Source organism: Pleurodeles waltl, chromosome 1_2 (assembly GCF_031143425.1).
Source record: "Pleurodeles waltl isolate 20211129_DDA chromosome 1_2, aPleWal1.hap1.20221129, whole genome shotgun sequence".
Lineage (NCBI taxonomy): Eukaryota > Metazoa > Chordata > Amphibia > Caudata > Salamandridae > Pleurodeles > Pleurodeles waltl.
In genome coordinates, this window is record NC_090437.1 from 1,327,074,218 (window position 1) to 1,327,094,918 (window position 20,701).

Here is a 20,701-nt window from a genome sequence, read left to right on the forward strand (position 1 = left end):
ACTTAGTGTGAGGGCACCCTGGCACTAGCCAAGGTGCCCCCACATTGTTCAGAGCCAATTCCCTGAACTTTGTGAGTGCGGGGACACCATTACACACGTGCACTACATATAGGTCACTACCTATATGTAGCTTCACAATGGTAACTCCGAATATGGCCATGTAACATGTCTATGATCATGGAATTGCCCCCTCTATGCCATCCTGGCATTGTTGGCACAATTCCATGATACCAGTGGTCTGTAGCACAGACCCTGGTACTGCCAAACTGCCCTTCCTGGGGTTTCACTGCAGCTGCTGCTGCTGCCAACCCCTCAGACAGGCATCTGCCCTCCTGGGGTCCAGCCAGGCCTGGCCCAGGATGGCAGAACAAAGAACTTCCTCTGAGAGAGGGTGTGACACCCTCTCCCTTTGGAAAATGGTGTGAAGGCAGGGGAGGAGTAGCCTCCCCCAGCCTCTGGAAATGCTTTCTTGGGCACAGATGTGCCCAATTCTGCATAAGCCAGTCTACACCGGTTCAGGGACCCCTTAGCCCCTGCTCTGGCGCGAAACTGGACAAAGGAAAGGGGAGTGACCACTCCCCTGACCTGCACCTCCCCTGGGAGGTGTCCAGAGCTCCTCCAGTGTGCTCCAGACCTCTGCCATCTTGGAAACAGAGGTGCTGCTGGCACACTGGACTGCTCTGAGTGGCCAGTGCCACCAGGTGACGTCAGAGACTTCTGCTGATAGGCTCCTTCAGGTGTTAGTAGCCTATCCTCTCTCCTAGGTAGCCAAACCCTCTTTTCTGGCTATTTAGGGTCTCTGTCTCTGGGGAAACTTCAGATAACGAATGCAAGAGCTCATCCGAGTTCCTCTGCATCTCTTCTCTCTTCACCTTCTGATAAGGAATCGACTGCTGACCGCGCTGGAAGCCTGCAAACCTGCAACATAGTAGCAAAGACGACTACTGCAACTCTGTAACGCTGATCCTGCCGCCTTCTCGACTGTTTTCCTGCTTGTGCATGCTGTGGGGGTAGTCTGCCTCCTCTCTGCACCAGAAGCTCCGAAGAAATCTCCCGTGGGTCGACGGAATCTACCCCCTGCAACCGCAGGCACCAAAAAGCTGCATTACCGGTCCCTTGGTCTCCTCTCAGCACGACGAGCGAGGTCCCTCGAATCCAGCGACTCTGTCCAAGTGACCCCCACAGTCCAGTGACTCTTCAGTCCAAGTTTGGTGGAGGTAAGTCCTTGCCTCACCTCGCTGGGCTGCATTGCTGGGAATCGCGACTTTGCAGCTACTCCGGCCCCTGTGCACTTCCAGAGATAATCCTTTGTGCACAGCCAAGCCTGGGTCCACGGCACTCTAACCTGCATTGCACGACTTTCTAAGTTGGTCTCCGGCGACGTGGGACTCCTTTGTGCAACTTCGGTGAGCACCGTTTCACGCATCCTCGTAGTGCCGGTTTCTGGCACTTCTCCGGGTGCTACCTGCTTCAGTGAGGGCTCTTTGTCTTGATCGACGTCCCTTCTCTCTTCAGGTCCAATTTGCGACCTCCTGGTCCCTCCTGGGCCCCAGCAGCATCCAAAAACGCCAAACGCATGATTTGCAACTAGCAAGGCTTGTTGGCATCCTTTCGGTGGGAAAGCACTTCTGCACGACTCTCCTATGCGAGTGGGATCCGTCCTCTAAAGGGGAAGTCTCTAGCCCTTTTTGTTCCTGCAGAAACCTCAGCTTCTTCTGTCCAGTAGAAGCTTCTTTGCACCCGCAGCTGGCATTTCCTGGGCATCTGCCCATCTCCGACTTGCTTGTGACTTTTGGACTTGGTCCCCTTGTTCCACAGGTACCCTAGATTGGAAATCCACAGTTGTTGCATTGCTGGGTTGTGTCTTTCCTGCATTATTCCTCTAACACGACTTCTTTGTCCTTAGGGGAACTTTAGTGCACTTTGCATTCACTTTTCAGGGTCTTGGGGAGGGTTATTTTGCTAACTCTCACTATTTTCTAATAGTCCCAGCGACCCTCTACAAGGTCACATAGGTTTGGGGTCCATTCGTGGTTCGCATTCCACTTTTGGAGTATATGGTTTGTGTTGCCCCTATCCCTATGTTTCCCCATTGCATCCTATTGTAACTATACATTGTTTGCACTGTTTTCTAAGACTATACTGCATATTTTTGCTATTGTGTATATATATCTTGTGTATATTTCCTATCCTCTCACTGAGGGTACACTCTAAGATACTTTGGCATATTGTCATAAAAATAAAGTACCTTTATTTTTAGTATAACTGTGTATTGTGTTTTCTTATGATATTGTGCATATGACACTAAGTGGTACTGTAGTAGCTTCACACGTCTCCTAGTTCAGCCTAAGCTGCTCTGCTAAGCTACCATTATCTATCAGCCTAAGCTGCTTGACACCCTATACACTAATAAGGGATAACTGGGCCTGGTGCAAGGTGCAAGTACCCCTTGGTACTCACTACAAGCCAGTCCAGCCTCCTACATTGGTTGTGCAGTGGTGGGATAAGTGCTTGAGACTACTTACCACTCTTGTCATTGTACTTTTCATAAGAGAAAAATATACAAAACAAGGTCAGTGTATATACACATAGCCAAAAAGTTTTGCATTTCCTCTTTTCACTCGTTTCTAAGTGCTGAAAAGTACTTCTAACTTTCTAAAAAGTTCTAAAAAGTTTTAAAAGTTTTTTTTCTCTGTCTTTCTAAAAGCTCTGACAAACTTTTTATCTTTTACTATCACTTTAACTCTCTCTAAAAATGTCTGGCACAGGCCAAAATGTTGATCTGTCCAAACTTGCATATGACAACCTTAGCTGGAAAAGAGCAAGGAGTCTCTGTATAGAGAGAGGTTTGAGTGTAGGGAAGAATCCTTCCTTGGAACTGTTACTTAACATGCTTAGAGAACAGGATAAGGCCATAGGTGCCTCATCTGTTGAAAAAGTACCTAATAGTTCTCAATCTGATTCAGGGACTCCCCCAGGAAAAGATTCAGGAAAAAAACTTCCTAGCCTGCCCATTACTAGGCAGTCTAGCATAGTTGGGAATGATGATGAGCCACACCATACAAATAGTGTTGTCTCACTGTGAGAAGGTAGCCTCTTTCTAGCCGTGTTACCCCCACTTTTGGCCTGTTTGTGAGTGTATGTCAGGATGTTTGTCACTGTTTTCACTGTCTCACTGGGATCCTGATAGCCAGGCCTCAGTGCTCATAGTGAAAACACTATGTTTTCAGTATGGTTGTTATGTGTCACCGGGATCCTGCTGGTCAGGACCCCAGTGCTCATAGGTTTGTGGCCTATATGTATGTGTCACTGGGACCCTGTCACACAGGGCCCCAGTGCTCATAGGTGTGCATGTATATGTTCCCTGTGTGGTGCCTAACTGTCTCACTGAGGCTCTGCTAACCAGAACCTCAGTGGTTATGCTCTCTCATTTCTTTCCAAATTGTCACTGACAGGCTAGTGACCATTTTTACCAATTTACATTGGCTTACTGGAACACCCTTATAATTCCCTAGTATATGGTACTGAGGTACCCAGGGTATTGGGGTTCCAGGAGATCCCTATGGGCTGCAGCATTTCTTTTGCCACCCATAGGGAGCTCTGACAATTCTTACACAGGCCTGCCACTGCAGCCTGAGTGAAATAACGTCCACGTTATTTCACAGCCATTTTACACTGCACTTAAGTAACTTATAAGTCACCTATATGTCTAACCTTTACCTGGTAAAGGTTAGGTGCAAAGTTACTTAGTGTGAGGGCACCCTGGCACTAGCCAAGGTGCCCCCACATTGTTCAGAGCCAATTCACTGAACTTTGTGAGTGCGGGGACACCATTACACGCGTGCACTACATATAAGTCACTACCTATATGTAGCTTCACCATGGTAACTCCGAATATGGCCATGTAACATGTCTATGATCATGGAATTGCCCCCTCTATGCCATCCTGGCATTGTTGGTACAATTCCATGATCCCAGTGGTCTGTAGCACAGACCCTGGTACTGCCAGACTGCCCTTCCTGGGGTTTCACTGCAGCTGCTGCTGCTGCCAACCCCTCACACAGGCAGCTGCCCTCCTGGGGTCCAGCCAGGCCTGGCCCAGGATGGCAGAACAAAGAACTTCCTCTGAGAGAGGGTGTGACACCCTCTCCCTTTGGAAAATGGTGTGAAGGCAGGGGAGGAGTAGCCTCCCCCAGCCTCTGGAAATGCTTTGTTGGGCACAGATGTGCCCAATTCTGCATAAGCCAGTCTACACCGGTTCAGGGACCCCTTAGCCCCTGCTCTGGCGCGAAACTGGACAAAGGAAAGGGGAGTGACCACTCCCCTGACCTGCACCTCCCCTGGGAGGTGTCCAGAGCTCCTCCAGTGTGCTCCAGACCTCTGCCATCTTGGAAACAGAGGTGCTGCCAGCACACTGGACTGCTCTGAGTGGCCAGTGCCACCAGGTGACGTCAGAGACTCCTTCTGGTAGGCTCCTTCAGGTGTTAGTAGCCTATCCTCTCTCCTAAGTAGCCAAACCCTCTTTTCTGGCTATTTAGGGTCTCTGTCTCTGGGGAAACTTTAGATAACGAATGCATGAGCTCAGCCGAGTTCCTCTGCATCTCTCTCTTCACCTTCTGATAAGGAATCGACCGGTGACCGCGCTGGAAGCCTGCAAACCTGCAACAAAGTAGCTAAGACGACTACTGCAACTCTGTAACGCTGATCCTGCCGCCTTCTCGACTGTTTTCCTGCTTGTGCATGCTGTGGGGGTAGTCTGCCTCCTCTCTGCACCAGAAGCTCCGAAGAAATCTCCCGTGGGTCGACAGAATCTTCCCCCTGCAACCGCAGGCACCAAAAAGCTGCATTACCGGTCCCTTGGGTCTCCTCTCAGCACGACGAGCGAGGTCCCTCGAATCCAGCGACGCTGTCCAAGTGACCCCCACAGTCCAGTGACTCTTCAGCCCAAGTTTGGTGGAGGTAAGTCCTTGCCTCACCTCGCTGGGCTGCATTGCTGGGAACCGCGACTTTGCAGCTACTCCGGCCCCTGTGCACTTCCGGCGGAAATCCTTCGTGCACATCCAAGCCTGGGTCCACGGCACTCTAACCTGCATTGCACGACTTTCTAAGTTGGTCTCCGGCGACGTGGGACTCCTTTGTGCAACTTCGGCGAGCACCGTTTCACGCATCCTTGTAGTGCCTGTTTCTGGCACTTCTCCGGGTGCTACCTGCTTCAGTGAGGGCTCTTTGTCTTGCTCGACGTCCCCTCTCTTTTCAGGTCCAATTTGCGACCTCCTGGTTCCTCCTGGGCCCCAGCAGCGTCCAAAAACGCCAAACACACGATTTGCCTGTCGCAAGGCTTGTTGGCATCCTTCCGGCGGGAAAACACTTCTGCACGACTCTCCAAGGCAAGAGGGATAGGTCCACCAAAGGGGAAGTCTCTAGCCCGTTTCGTTCCTGCAGAAACCTCAGCTTCTTCTGTCCAGTCGAAGCTTCTTTGCACCCGCAGCTGGCATTTCCTGGGCATCTGCCCATCTCCGACTTGCTTGTGACTTTTGGACTTGGTACCCTTGTTCCACAGGTACCCTAGATTGGAAATCCACAGTTGTTGCATTGCTGGTTTGTGTCTTTCCTGCATTATTCCTCTAACACGACTCTTTTGTCCTTAGGGGAACTTTGGTGCACTTTGCACTCACTTTTCAGGGTCTTGGGGAGGGTTATTTTCCTAACTCTCACTATTTTCTAATAGTCCCAGCGACCCTCTACAAGGTCACATAGGTTTGGGGTCCATTCGTGGTTTGCATTCCACTTTTGGAGTATATGGTTTGTGTTGCCCCTATCCCTATGTTTCCCCATTGCATCCTATGGTAACTATACATTGTTTGCACTGTTTTCTAAGACTATACTGCATATTTTTGCTATTGTGTATATATATCTTGTGTATATTTCCTATCCTCTCACTGAGGGTACACTCTAAGATACTTTGGCATATTGTCATAAAAATAAAGTACCTTTATTTTTAGTATAACTGTGTATTGTGTTTTCTTATGATATTGTGCATATGACACTAGGTGGTACTGTAGTAGCTTCACACGTCTCCTAGTTCAGCCTAAGCTGCTCTGCTAAGCTACCATTATCTATCAGCCTAAGCTGCTAGACACCCTATACACTAATAAGGGATAACTGGGCCTGGTGCAAGGTGCAAGTACCCCTTGGTACTCACTACAAGCCAGTCCAGCCTCCTACATTCACATCATAGCAAAAACATTTATTCTCACCATACTGGTAGTAATGTTTCTGTTAACCAAGCTGTTAGGGTGGCTTCTGTAAGGGACAGGTCTCCTTCTGTTCATTCCCATCATACCTCTGTATCTAGGAATGTCCCTCCCACCAACCCTGATGACAGAATGTTAGAGAAGGAACTCAATAAGTTGAGGGTGGAACAAACCAGACTGAAGCTTAAAAAGCAACAGCTGGATTTGGATAGACAGTCTTTTGAACTAGAGAAGGAAAGACAGAAGTTGGGTTTAGAAACCCATGGTGGCAGCAGCAGTATTCCCCATAGTTATCCTGCAAAAGAGCATGATTCCAGGAATCTGCACAAGATAGTTCCCCCTTATAAGGAGGGGGATGACATTAACAAGTGGTTTGCTGCACTTGAGAGGGCCTGTGTTGTACAGGATGTCCCTCAAAGGCAGTGGACTGCTATCCTATGGCTATCATTTAGTGGAAAAGGTAGGGATAGGCTCCTTACTGTGAAAGAAAATGATGCTAATAATTTCCAAGTTCTTAAGAATGCACTCCTGGATGGTTATGGCTTAACCACTGAACAGTACAGGATAAAGTTCAGAGAGACCAAAAAGGAGTCTTCACAAGACTGGATTGATTTCATTGACCATTCAGTGAAGGCCTTGGAGGGGTGGTTACATGGCAGTAAAGTTACTGATTATGACAGCCTGTATAACTTAATCCTGAGAGAGCATATTCTTAATAATTGTGTGTCTGATTTGTTGCCCCAGTACTTGGTGGACTCTGATCTGACCTCTCCCCAAGAATTGGGAAAGAAGGCAGACAAATGGGTCAGAACAAGAGTGAACAGAAAAGTTCATACAGGGGGTGACAAAGATGGCAACAAAAAGAAGGATGGTAAGTCTTCAGACAAGGGTGGGGACAAATCTAAAAATGAGTCTTCATCAGGCCCCCAAAAACACTCTGGTGGGGGTGGTGGGTCCAAATCCTCCTTTAATCAGAACAAGGAAAAGAAACCATGGTGCTATTTATGTAAAATAAAAGGCCATTGGACAACAGATCCCAGTTGTCCAAAGAAAGGCACCACTGATCCTACCACTACAACCCCTACTGCTACACCTAGTGTCCCTACTAATAGCAGTGGTGGTGGGAGCAAACCTACTAATAGCCAATCCAAGGGAGTAGCTGGGCTCACTTTTGGTAATTTAGTTGGGGTTGGCCTTGTTAGGGAGGCCACAGAGGCTGTGTTAGTCTCTGAGGGGGCTATTGATTTAGCCACCTTAGTTGCTTGTCCCCTTAATATGGATAAGTACAAGCAGCTACCCCTAATAAATGGTGTTGAGGTTCAGGCCTACAGGGACACTGGTGCCAGTGTGACTATGGTCATAGAGAAACTGGTCCACCCTGAACAACACCTACTTGGTCACCAGTACCAAGCAACCGATGCTCACAACAACACACTTAGCCACCCCATGGCTGTTGTAAATCTCAACTGGGGGGGGGTTACTGGTCCAAAGAAAGTTGTGGTAGCTTCAGATTTACCTGTAGACTGTCTATTAGGGAATGATTTGGAGACATCAGCTTGGTCAGATGTGGAGTTGGAGGCCCATGCAGCAATGCTGGGCATCCCAGGGCATATTTTTGCTTTGACAAGGGCTCAGGCCAAAAAGCAAAAAGGACAGGGAAGCTTGGATCCTGGAACAATGGACCAAGTGCTCCCTAAAGCTAGGGCTAGTAGAAGCAAACCACTTCCTACTATCCCTCCCTCTACAGTGGATTCAACTTCTGAGGAAGAGGAATTCCCTCCCTGTGCAGAACCTACACCAGAGGAGCTGGAAGCAGACACTGCTGAGCTTTTGGGTGAAGGGGGGCCTGCCAGAGAGGAGCTGAGTGTGGCACAGCAAACCTGTCCCACATTAGAGGGTCTCAGACAGCAAGCTGTCAAACAGGCTAATGGGGATGTCAGTGACTCTCACAGAGTTTACTGGGAGGACAACCTCTTGTACACTGAGCATAGGGATCCTAAACCTGGAGCTGCCAGGAGATTAGTGATTCCTCAGGAGTACAGAAAGTTCCTCCTAACACTGGCACATGACATTCCCCTAGCTGGGCACCTGGGTCAAATGAAAACTTGGGACAGATTGGTTCCATTGTTTCATTGGCCCAGGATGTCTGAGGACACAAAGGAATTTTGTAAGTCCTGTGAAACCTGTCAAGCCAGTGGCAAGACAGGTGGCACCCCAAAGGCACCCCTTATCCCACTGCCTGTGGTTGGGGTTTCCTTTGAAAGGGTAGGGGTTGACATAGTTGGCCCCCTTGACCCTCCTACTGCTTCAGGCAATAGGTTTATCTTGGTGGTAGTGGACCATGCCACAAGATATCCTGAAGCTATTCCTTTAAGGACCACTACAGCTCCTGCAGTGGCAAAGGCCCTCCTGGGAATATTTTCCAGGGTGGGCTTCCCAAAGGAAGTAGTATCAGACAGGGGAAGCAATTTCATGTCTGCATACTTAAAGGCCATGTGGAAGGAGTGTGGTGTAACGTACAAGTTCACAACACCCTATCATCCACAAACAAATGGACTGGTGGAGAGATTTAATAAAACTCTCAAAGGCATGATTATGGGTCTCCCTGAAAAACTCCGCAGGAGATGGGATATCCTTCTACCATGCCTCCTTTTTGCCTACATGGAGGTACCCCAGAAAGGAGTGGGCTTCAGCCCCTTTGAACTTCTTTTTGGACACCCTGTTAGGGGTCCACTCACACTTGTAAAGGAGGGTTGGGAACAACCTTTAAAAGCTCCTAAGCAGGATATTGTGGACTATGTACTTGGCCGCAGATCAAGGATGGCTGAGTACATGAAAAAGGCCAGTAAAAACCTTCAGGCCAGCCAAGAGCTCCAGAAGCAATGGCATGATCAGAAGGCTGTTTTGGTTCAGTACCAACCAGGGCAGAAAGTGTGGGTCTTGGAGCCTGTGGCCCCAAGAGCACTCCAAGATAAATGGAGTGGTCCCCACACAATTGTTGAAAAGAAGGGAGAAGTCACCTATTTAGTTGACTTAGGCACTGCCAGGAGTCCCCTTAGGGTGCTCCATGTCAACCGCCTCAAACCCTACTATGACAGGGCTGATCTCACCCTGCTCATGGCAACTGATGAGGGACAGGAAGAAGACAGTGATCCTCTACCTGATCTCTTCTCTTCCACAGAACAAGATGCTCTTGTGGAAGGTGTAGTTTTGGCTGATTGTCTTACTGCTGAGTAAAAAGATAATTGCATAAATCTCCTAGATCAATTCTCTGAACTCTTCTCTACTGTGCCAGGTACCACTTCTTGGTGTGAGCACACTATAGATACTGGAGACAGTTTACCTGTCAAAAGTAAGATCTATAGGCAACCTGACCATGTCAGGGACTGCATAAAGCAAGAAGTCCAGAAAATGTTAGAACTAGGAGTAGTTGAGCACTCTGACAGTCCATGGGCTTCTCCTGTGGTACTGGTACCAAAACCCCATTCCAAAGATGGAAAGAAGGAAATGTGGTTTTGTGTAGACTATAGAGGTCTCAACTTGGTAACCAAAACTGATGCTCACCCTATACCCAGGGCAGATGAGCTCATAGATACACTGGCATCTGCCAAGTATCTAAGCACTTTTGATTTGACTGCAGGGTATTGGCAGATCAAATTATCAGAAGATGCTAAACCTAAGACTGCATTTTCTACCATTGGAGGACATTACCAGTTTACTGTAATGCCTTTTGGTTTGAAAAATGCACCTGCCACTTTTCAGAGGTTGGTGAACACAGTCCTGCAAGGGCTGGAAGCTTTCAGTGCAGCATATTTGGACGATATAGCTGTCTTTAGCTCCAGCTGGGATGATCACCTGGTCCACCTATGGAAAGTTTTGGAGGCCCTGCAAAAGGCAGGCCTCACTATCAAGGCTTCAAAGTGCCAGATAGGGCAGGGTAAGGTGGTTTATCTGGGACACCTTGTTGGTGGGGAACAGATTGCACCACTTCAGGGGAAAATCCAAACAATTATTGATTGGGTTCCCCCTACCACTCAGACTCAGGTGAGAGCCTTCCTAGGCCTCACTGGGTATTACAGGAGGTTCATTAAGAACTATGGCTCCATTGCAGGCCCTCTTAATGACCTCACATCCAAGAAAATGCCTAAAAAGGTATTATGGACAGCAAACTGTCAGAAAGCTTTTGAGGAGCTGAAGCAGGCCATGTGCTCTGCACCTGTCCTGAAAAGCCCTTGTTACTCTAAAAAATTCTATGTCCAAACTGATGCATCTGAATTAGGAGTAGGGGCAGTCCTATCACAACTTAATTCTGAGGGCCAGGATCAACCTGTTGCTTTTATTAGTAGGAGGTTGACCCCTAGAGAAAAGCGTTGGTCTGCCATAGAGAGGGAGGCCTTTGCTGTGGTCTGGGCTCTGAAGAAGTTGAGGCCATACCTGTTTGGCACTCACTTCATTGTTCAGACAGACCACAAACCTCTACTTTGGCTAAAACAAATGAAAGGTGAAAATCCTAAATTGTTGAGGTGGTCCATATCCCTACAGGGAATGGACTATACGGTGGAACATAGACCTGGGAGTAGCCACTCCAATGCAGATGGACTCTCCAGATATTTCCACTTAGACAATGAAGACTCATCAGGTCATGGCTAGTCTTATTGTCCTTCGTTTGGGGGGGGGGTTGTGTAGGAAAGTACCATCTTGCCTGGCATGTTACCCCCATTTTTCACTGTATATATGTTGTTTTAGTTGTATGTGTCACTGGGACCCTGGTAACCCAGGGCCCCAGTGCTCATAAGTGTGCCTGAATGTGTTACCTGTGTAGTGACTAACTGTCTCACTGAGGCTCTGCTAATCAGAACCTCAGTGGTTATGCTCTCTCATTTCTTTCCAAATTGTCACTAACAGGCTAGTGACCATTTTTACCAATTTACATTGGCTTACTGGAACACCCTTATAATTCCCTAGTATATGGTACTGAGGTACCCAGGGTATTGGGGTTCCAGGAGATCCCTATGGGCTGCAGCATTTCTTTTGCCACCCATAGGGAGCTCTGACAATTCTTACACAGGCCTGCCACTGCAGCCTGAGTGAAATAACGTCCACGTTATTTCACAGCCATTTTACACTGCACTTAAGTAACTTATAAGTTATGACCTATATGTCTAACCTTTACCTGGTAAAGGTTAGGTGCAAAGTTACTTAGTGTGAGGGCACCCTGGCACTAGCCAAGGTGCTCCCACATTGTTCAGAGCCAATTCCCTGAACTTTGTGAGTGCGGGGACACCATTACACGCGTGCACTACATATAGGTCACTACCTATATGTAGCTTCACAATGGTAACTCCGAATATGGCCATGTAACATGTCTATGATCATGGAATTGCCCCCTCTATGCCATCCTGGCATTGTTGGCACAATTCCATGATCCCAGTGGTCTGTAGCACAGACCCTGGTACTGCCAAACTGCCCTTCCTGGGGTTTCACTGCAGCTGCTGCTGCTGCCAACCCCTCAGACAGGCATCTGCCCTCCTGGGGTTCAGCCAGGCCTGGCCCAGGATGGCAGAACAAAGAACTTCCTCTGAGAGAGGGTGTTACACCCTCTCCCTTTGGAAAATGGTGTGAAGGCAGGGGAGGAGTAGCCTCCCCCAGCCTCTGGAAATACTTTGTTGGGCACAGATGTGCCCAATTCTGCATACGCCAGTCTACACCGGTTCAGGGACCCCTTAGCCCCTGCTCTGGCGCGAAACTGGACAAAGGAAAGGGGAGTGACCACTCCCCTGACCTGCACCTCCCCTGGGAGGTGTCCAGAGCTCCTCCAGTGTGCTCCAGACCTCTGCCATCTTGAAAACAGAGGTGCTGCTGGCACACTGGACTGCTCTGAGTGGCCAGTGCCACCAGGTGACGTCAGAGACTCCTGCTGATAGGCTCCTTCAGGTGTTAGTAGCCTATCCTCTCTCCTAGGTAGCCAAACCCTCTTTTCTGGCTATTTAGGGTCTCTGTCTCTGGGGAAACTTCAGATAACGAATGCAAGAGCTCATCCGAGTTCCTCTGCATCTCTCTCTTCACCTTCTGATAAGGAATCGACTGCTGACCGCGCTGGAAGCCTACAAACCTGCAACATAGTAGCAAAGACGACTACTGCTACTCTGTAACGCTGATCCTGCCGCCTTCTCGACTGTTTTCCTGCTTGTGCATGCTGTGGGGGTAGTCTGCCTCCTCTCTGCACCAGAAGCTCTGAAGAAATCTCCCGTGGGTCGACGGAATCTTCCCCCTGCAACCGCAGGGACCAAAAAGCTGCATTACCGGTCCCTTGGGTCTCCTCTCAGCACGACGAGCGAGGTCCCTCGAATCCAGCGACTCTGTCCAAGTGACCCCCACAGTCCAGTGACTCTTCAGTCCAAATTTGGTGGAGGTAAGTCCTTGCCTCACCTCGCTGGGCTGCATTGCTGGGAACCGCGACTTTGCAGCTACTCTGGCCCCTGTGCACTTCCGGCGGAAATCCTTTGTGCACAGCCAAGCCTGGGTCCACGGCACTCTAACCTGCATTGCACGACTTTCTAAGTTGGTCTCCGGCGACGTGGGACTCCTTTGTGCAACTTCGGCGAGCACTGTTTCATGCATCCTTGTAGTGCTTGTTTCTGGCACTTCTCCGGGTGCTACCTGCTTCAGTGAGGGCTCTTTGTCTTGCACGACGTCCCCTCTCTCTTCAGGTCCAATTTGCGACCTCCTGGTCCCTCCTGGGCCCCAGCAGTGTCCAAAAACGCCAAACGCAAGATTTGCAACTAGCAAGGCTTGTTGGCATCCTTTCGGCGGGTAAACACTTCTGCACGACTCTCCAAGGCGAGAAGGATCCGTCCACCAAATGGGAAGTCTCTAGCCCTTTTCGTTCCTGCAGAAACCTCAGCTTCTTCTGTCCAGAAGAAGCTTCTATGCACCCACAGCTGGCATTTCCTGGGCAGCTGCCCATCTCCGACTTGCTTGTGACTTTTGGACTTGGTCCCCTTGTTCCACAGGTACCCTAGATTGGAAATCCACAGTTGTTGCATTGCTGGGTTGTGTCTTTCCTGCATTATTCCTCTAACACGACTTCTTTGTCCTTAGGGGAACTTTAGTGCACTTTGCACTCACTTTTCAGGGTCTTGGGGAGGGTTATTTTGCTAACTGTCACTATTTTCTAATAGTCCCAGCGACCCTCTACAAGGTCACATAGGTTTGGGGTCCATTCGTGGTTCGCATTCCACTTTTGGAGTATATGGTTTGTGTTGCCCCTATCCCTATGTTTCCCTATTGCATCCTATTGTAACTATACATTGTTTGCACTGTTTTCTAAGACTATACTGCATATTTTTGCTATTGTGTATATATATCTTGTGTATATTTCCTATCCTCTCACTGAGGGTACACTCTAAGATACTTTGGCATATTGTCATAAAAATAAAGTACCTTTATTTTTAGTATAACTGTGTATTGTGTTTTCTTATGATATTGTGCATATGACACTAAGTGGTACTGTAGTAGCTTCACACGTCTCCTAGTTCAGCCTAAGCTGCTTTGCTAAGCTACCATTATCTATCAGCCTAAGCTGCTAGACACCCTATACACTAATAAGGGATAACTGGGCCTGGTGCAAGGTGCAAGTACCCCTTGGTACTCACTACAAGCCAGTCCAGCCTCCTACAGGAAGTCTCTAGCCCTTTTTGTTCCTACAGAAACCTCAGCTTCTTCTGTCCAGTAGAAGCTTCTTTGCATCCACAGCTGGCATTTCCTGGGCATATGCCCATCTCCGCCTAGCTTGTGACTTTTGGACTTGGTCCCCTTGTTCCACAGGTACCCTAGATTGGAAATCCACAGTTGTTGCATTGTTGGTTTGTGTCTTTCCTGCATTATTCCTCTAACACGACTTCTTTGTCCTTAGGGGAACTTTAGTGCACTTTGCACTCACTTTTCAGGGTCTTGGGGAGGGTTATTTTTCTAACTCTCACTATTTTCTAATAGTCCCAGCGACCCTCTACAAGGTCACATAGGTTTGGGGTCCATTCGTGGTTCGCATTCCACTTTTGGAGTATATGGTTTGTGTTGCCCCTATCCCTATGTGTCCCCATTGCATCCTATTGTAACTATACATTGTTTGCACTGTTTTCTAAGACTATACTTCATATTTTTGCTATGTGTATATATATCTTGTGTATATTTCCTATCCTCTCACTGAGGGTACACTCTAAGATACTTTGGCATATTGTCATAAAAATAAAGTACCTTTATTTTTAGTATAACTGTGTATTGTGTTTTCTTATGATATTGTGCAAGTGACACTTGTGGTACTGTGGTAGCTTCACACGTCTCCTAGTTCAGCCTAAGCTGCTCTGCTAAGGTACCATTATCTATCAGCCTAAGCTGCTAGACACCCTATACACTAATAAGGGATAACTGGGCCTGGTGCAAGGTGCAAGTACCCCTTGGTACTCACTACAAGCCAGTCCAGCCTCCTACACAGGGTCTGTGCAACAGACCACTGGGATCATGGGATTGTGCCAACTATGCCAGGATGGCATAGAGGGGGCAATTCCATGATCATAGACATGTTACATGGCCATATTCGGAGTTACCATTGTGAAGCTACATATAGGTAGTGACCTATATGTAGTGCACACGTGTAATGGTGTCCCCGCACTCACAAAGTCCGGGGAATTGGCCCTGAACAATGTGGGGGCACCTTGGCTAGTGCCAGGGTGCCCTCACACTAAGTAACTTTTCACCTAACCTTTACCAGGTAAAGGTTAGACATATAGGTGACTTATAAGTTACTTAAGTGCAGTGTAAAATGGCTGTGAAATAACGTGGACGTTATTTCACTCAGGCTGCAGTGGCAGGCCTGTGTAAGAATTGTCAGAGCTCCCTATGGGTGGCAAAAGAAATGCTGCAGCCCATAGGGATCTCCTGGAACCCCAATACCCTGGGTACCTCAGTACCATATACTAGGGAATTATAAGGGTGTTCCAGTAAGCCAATGTAAATTGGTAAAATTGGTCACTAGCCTGTTAGTGACAATTTAGAAAGAAATGAGAGAGCATAACCACTGAGGTTCTGATTAGCAGAGCCTCAGTGAGACAGTTAGTCACTACACAGGTAACACATTCAGGCACACTTATGAGCACTGGGGCCCTGGATGACAGGGTCCCAGTGACACATACAACTAAAACAACATATATACAGTGAAAAATGGGGGTAACATGCCAGGCAAGATGGTACTTTCCTTCAACAACTCTTCACGACGTGGGACATCCATCCTCCAAAGGGGAAGTTTCTAGCCCTTGTTGTTCCTGCAGAATCCTCAGCTTCTACTGCCTAGTAGCAGCTTCTTTGCACCCACAGCTGGCATTTCCTGGGCATCTGCCCACTCCCAACTTGATCGTGACTTTTGGACTTGGTCCCCTTATTCCACAGGTCCTCTCGTCTGGAAATCCATTGTTGTTGCGTTGCTGGTTTTGGTCTTTCCTGCAGAATTCCCCTATCACGACTTCTGTGCTCTTTGGGGAACTTTAGTGCACTTTGCACTCACTTTTCAGGGTCTTTGGGTGGGCTATTTTTCTAACCCTCACTGTTTTCTTACAGTCCCAGCGACCCTCTCCAAGGTCACATAGGTTTGGGGTCCATTCGTGGTTCGCATTCCACTTTTGGAGTATATGGTTTGTGTTGCCCCTATCCCTATGTGTCCCCTTTGCATCCTTTTGTAACTATACATTGTTTGCACTGTTTTCTAATACTATACTGCATATTTTTGGTATTGTGTACATATATCTTTTGTATATTTGCTATCCTCATACTGAGGGTACTCACTGAGATACTTTGGCATATTGTCATAAAAATAAAGTACCTTTATTTTTAGTATATCTGTGTATTGTGTTTTCTTATGATATTGTGCATATGACACTAGTGGTACTGTAGGAGCTTCACTCGTCTCCTAGTTCAGCGTAAGCTGCTCTGCTAAGCTTTCATTATCTATCAGCCTAAGCTGCTAGACACCCCTATACACTAATAAGGGATACCTGGGCCTGGTGCAAAGTGTAAGTATCCCTATGTACTCACTACAAGCCAGTCCAGCCTCCTACACATCCTCTGATAATTGGATCTGCCAATACCCTGCAGTCAAATCAAAGGTGCTTAGATACTTGGCAGATGCCAGTGTCTCTATGATCTCATCTGCCCTGGGTATAGGCTGAGCATCAGTTTTTGTTACCTGGTTGAGACCTCTGTAATCTACACAAAACCTCATCTCCCTTTTTCCATCTTTTGAGTGAGGCTTTGGTACAAGCACCACGGGAGAGGCCCATGGGCTTTCAGAATGTTCAACCACTCCTAGATTAAGCATTTTCTGAACTTCTTGCTTTATGCAGTCCCTGACATGGTCAGGCTGCCTATAGATTTTACTTTTGACAGGCAAGCTGTCTGCAGTATCAATTGTGTATTCACACCAAGATGTGGTGCCTGGCAAAGTTGAAAAGAGTTCAGAAAACTGTCCAAGGAGATTTATGCAGTTGTCTTTCTGCTCAGCAGTAAGACAATCTGCCAAAACTACACCTTCCACTAAAGCATTATCTTCTGTGAAAGAGAAGAGATCAGCGAGAGGGTCACTATCTTCTTCCTATCCTTCATCTGTTGTCATGTGCAGGGTGAGATCATCCCTGTCATAGTAGGGTTTTAGGCGGTTGACATGGTGCACCCTAAGGGGACTCCTGGCAGTGCCTAGGTCAACCAAGTAGGTGACCGCGCCCTTCTTTTCAACAATGAGATGGGGTCCACTCCATTTGTCTTGGAGTGCTCTTGGGGCCACAGGCTCCAATACCCACACCTTCTGTCCTGGTTGGTACTGAATCAGAACAGCCTTCTGGTTATGCCATTGCTTTTGGAGCTCTTGGCTGGCCTGAAGGTTTTTACTGGCCTTTTTCATGTACTCCGCCATTCTGGACCTTAGGCCAAGTACATAGTCCACTATATCTTGCTTAGGAGCTTTTAAAGGTTGTTCCCAACCCTCCTTTACAAGTGTTAGGGGACCTCTTACAGGGTGCCCAAAGAGGAGTTCAAAGGGCCTGACGGCCACTCCTTTCTGGGGTACCTCCCTGTAAGCAAAAAGGAGGCAAGGTAACAGGACATCCCATCTCCTCCTGAGTTTTTCAGGGAGTCCCATTATCATTCCTTTGAGAGTTTTATTAAACCTCTCTACCAGTTGTGAGAAGGTAGCCTCTTTCTAGCCTTGTTACCCCCACTTTTGGCCTGTTTGTGAGTGTATGTCAGAGTGTTTGTCACTGTTTTCACTGTCTCACTGGGATCCTGATAGCCAGGCCTCAGTGCTCATAGTGAAAACACTATGTTTTCAGTATGTTTGTTATGTGTCACTGGGATCCTGCTGGTCAGGACCCCAGTGCTCATAAGTTTGTGGCCTATATGTATGCGTCACTGGGACCCTGTCACACAGGGCCCCAGTGCTCATAGGTGTGCATGTATATGTTCCCTGTGTGGTGCCTAACTGTCTCACTGAGGCTCTGCTAACCAGAACCTCAGTGGTTATGCTCTCTCATTACTTTCAAATTGTCACTGACAGGCTAGTGACCATTTTTACCAATTTACATTGGCTTACTGGAACACCCTTATAATTCCCTAGTATATGGTACTGAGGTACCCAGGGTATTAGGGTTCCAGGAGATCCCTATGGTCTGCAGCATTTCTTTTGCCACCCATAGGGAGCTCTGACAATTCTTACACAGGCCTGCCACTGCAGCCTGAGTGAAATAACGTCCACGTTATTTCACAGCCATTTTACACTGCACTTAAGTAACTTATAAGTCACCTATATGTCTAACCTTTACCTGGTAAAGGTTAGGTGCAAAGTTACTTAGTGTGAGGGCACCCTGGCACTAGCCAAGGTGCCCCCACATTGTTCAGAGCCAATTCCCTGAACTTTGTGAGTGCGGGGACACCATTACACGCGTGCACTACATATAGGTCACTACCTATATGTAGCTTCACCATGGTAACTCCGAATATGGCCATGTAACATGTCTATGATCATGGAATTGCCCCCTCTATGCCATCCTGGCATTGTTGGTACAATTCCATGATCCCAGTGGTCTGTAGCACAGACCCTGGTACTGCCAAACTGCCCTTCCTGGGGTTTCACTGCAGCTGCTGCTGCTGCCAACCCCTCAGACAGGCAGCTGCCCTCCTGGGGTCCAGCCAGGCCTGGCCCAGGATGGCAGAACAAAGAACTTCCTCTGAGAGAGGGTGTGACACCCTCTCCCTTTGGACAATGGAGTGAAGGCAGGGGAGGAGTAGCCTCCCCCAGCCTCTGGAAATGCTTCGTTGGGCACAGAGGTGCCCAATTCTGCATAAGCCAGTCTACACCGGTTCAGGGACCCCTTAGCCCCTGCTCTGGCGCGAAACTGGACAAAGGAAAGGGGAGTGACCACTCCCCTGACCTGCACCTCCCCTGGGAGGTGTCCAGAGCTCCTCCAGTGTGCTCCAGACCTCTGCCATCTTGGAAACAGAGGTGCTGCTGGCACACTGGACTGCTCTGAGTGGCCAGTGCCACCAGGTGACGTCAGAGACTCCTTGTGATAGGCTCCTTCAGGTGTTAGTAGCCTTTCCTCTCTCCTAGGTAGCCAAACCCTCTTTTCTGGCTATTTAGGGTCTCTGTCTCTGGGGAAACTTTAGATAACGAATGCATGAGCTCAGCCGAGTTCCTCTGCATCTCCCTCTTCACCTTCTGATAAGGAATCGACCGCTGACCGCGCTGGAAGCCTGCAAACCTGCAACATAGTAGCAAAGACGACTACTGCAACTCTGTAACGCTGATCCTGCCGCCTTCTCGACTGTTTTCCTGCTTGTGCATGCTGTGGGGGTAGTCTGCCTCCTCTCTGCACCAGAAGCTCTGAAGAAATCTCCCGTGGGTCGACGGAATCTTCCCCCTGCAACCGCAGGCACCAAAAAGCTGCATTACCGGTCCCTTGGGTCTCCTCTCAGCACGACGAGCGAGGTCCCTCGAATCCAGCGACACCGTCCAAGTGACCCCCACAGTCCAGTGACTCTTCAGCCCAAGTTTGGTGGAGGTAAGTCCTTGCCTCACCTCGCTGGGCTGCATTGCTGGGAACCGCGACTTTGCAAGCTACTCCGGCCCCTGTGCACTTCCGGCGGAAATCCTTCGTGCACAGCCAAGCCTGGGTCCACGGCACTCTAACCTGCATTGCACGACTTTCTAAGTTGGTCTCCGGCGACGTGGGACTCCTTTGTGCAACTTCGGCGAGCACCGTTTCACGCATCCTCGTAGTGCCTGTTTCTGGCACTTCTCCGGGAGCTACCTGCTTCAGTGAGGACTCTTTGTCTTGCTCGACGTCCCGTCTCTCTGCAGGTCCAATTTGCGACCTTCTGGTCCCTCCTGGGCCCCAGCAGCGTCCAAAAACGCCAATCGCACGATTTGCGTGTAGCAAGGCTTGTTGGCGTTCATCCGGCGGGAAAACACTTCTGCACGACTTTCCAAGGCGTGGGGGATCCATCCTCCAAAGGGGAAGTCTCTAGTCCTTGTCGTTCCTGCAGTATTCACAGTTCTTCAGCCTAGTAAGAGCTTCTTTGCACCAACCGCTGGCATTTCTTGGGCATCTGCCCATCTCCGAGCTGCTTGTGACTTTTGGACTTGGTCCCCTTGTTCCACAGGTACCCTCAGTCAGGAATCCATCGTTGTTGCATTGCTGATTTGTGTTTTCCTTGCATTTTCCCTCTAACACGACTATTTGGTCCTTAGGGAAACTTTGGTGCACTTTGCACTCACTTTTCAGGGTCTTGGGGAGGGTTATTTTTCTAACTCTCACTATTTTCTAATAGTCCCAGCGACCCTCTACAAGGTCACATAGGTTTGGGGTCCATTCGTGGTTCGCATTCCACTTTTGGAGTATATGGTTTGTGTTGCCCCTATCCCTATGTTTCCCCATTGCATCCTATTGTAACTATACATTGTTTGCACTGTTTTCTAAGACTATACTGCATATTTTTGCTATTGTGTATATATATCTTGTGTATATTTCCTATCCTCTCACTGAGGGTACACTCTAAGATACTTTGGCATATTGTCATAAAAATAAAGTACCTTTATTTTTAGTATAACTGTGTATTGTGTTTTCTTATGATATTGTGCATATGACACTAAGTGGTACTGTAGTAGCTTCACACGTCTCCTAGTTCAGCCTAAGCTGCTCTGCTAAGCTACCATTATCTATCAGCCTAAGCTGCTAGACACCCTATACACTAATAAGGGATAACTGGGCCTGGTGCAAGGTGCAAGTACCCCTTGGTACTCACTACAAGCCAGTCCAGCCTCCTACATTGGTTGTGCAGCGGTGGGATAAGTGCTTTGAGACTACTTACCACTCTTGTCATTGTACTTTTCATAAGAGAAAAAT